The following is a 213-nucleotide window of genomic DNA, read 5'->3' as shown; positions in this document are numbered from 1 at the left end:
CACACAGCTAGTTTTCATCACTCCCTCAGCAGAGCTGTCCATACCCAGGAAATGGAGCAAGGCAACCCTGCAGTCATTCAAACTCTTAATTATCAAAGGGAAAAGCTTAATCATTTAATATGGCAAAGAAGTGTCCTTTTTCTTTTTAGAATACATTAAGTGTATTATCAATAGATTTATGTTGTGTGAATATGAATTTCAGCAAAAGTAATG

Source organism: Acipenser ruthenus, chromosome 1, assembly GCF_902713425.1.
Source record: "Acipenser ruthenus chromosome 1, fAciRut3.2 maternal haplotype, whole genome shotgun sequence".
In the NCBI taxonomy this organism is placed as follows: Eukaryota; Metazoa; Chordata; class Actinopteri; order Acipenseriformes; family Acipenseridae; genus Acipenser; species Acipenser ruthenus.
This window is presented reverse-complemented; position numbering follows the sequence as displayed.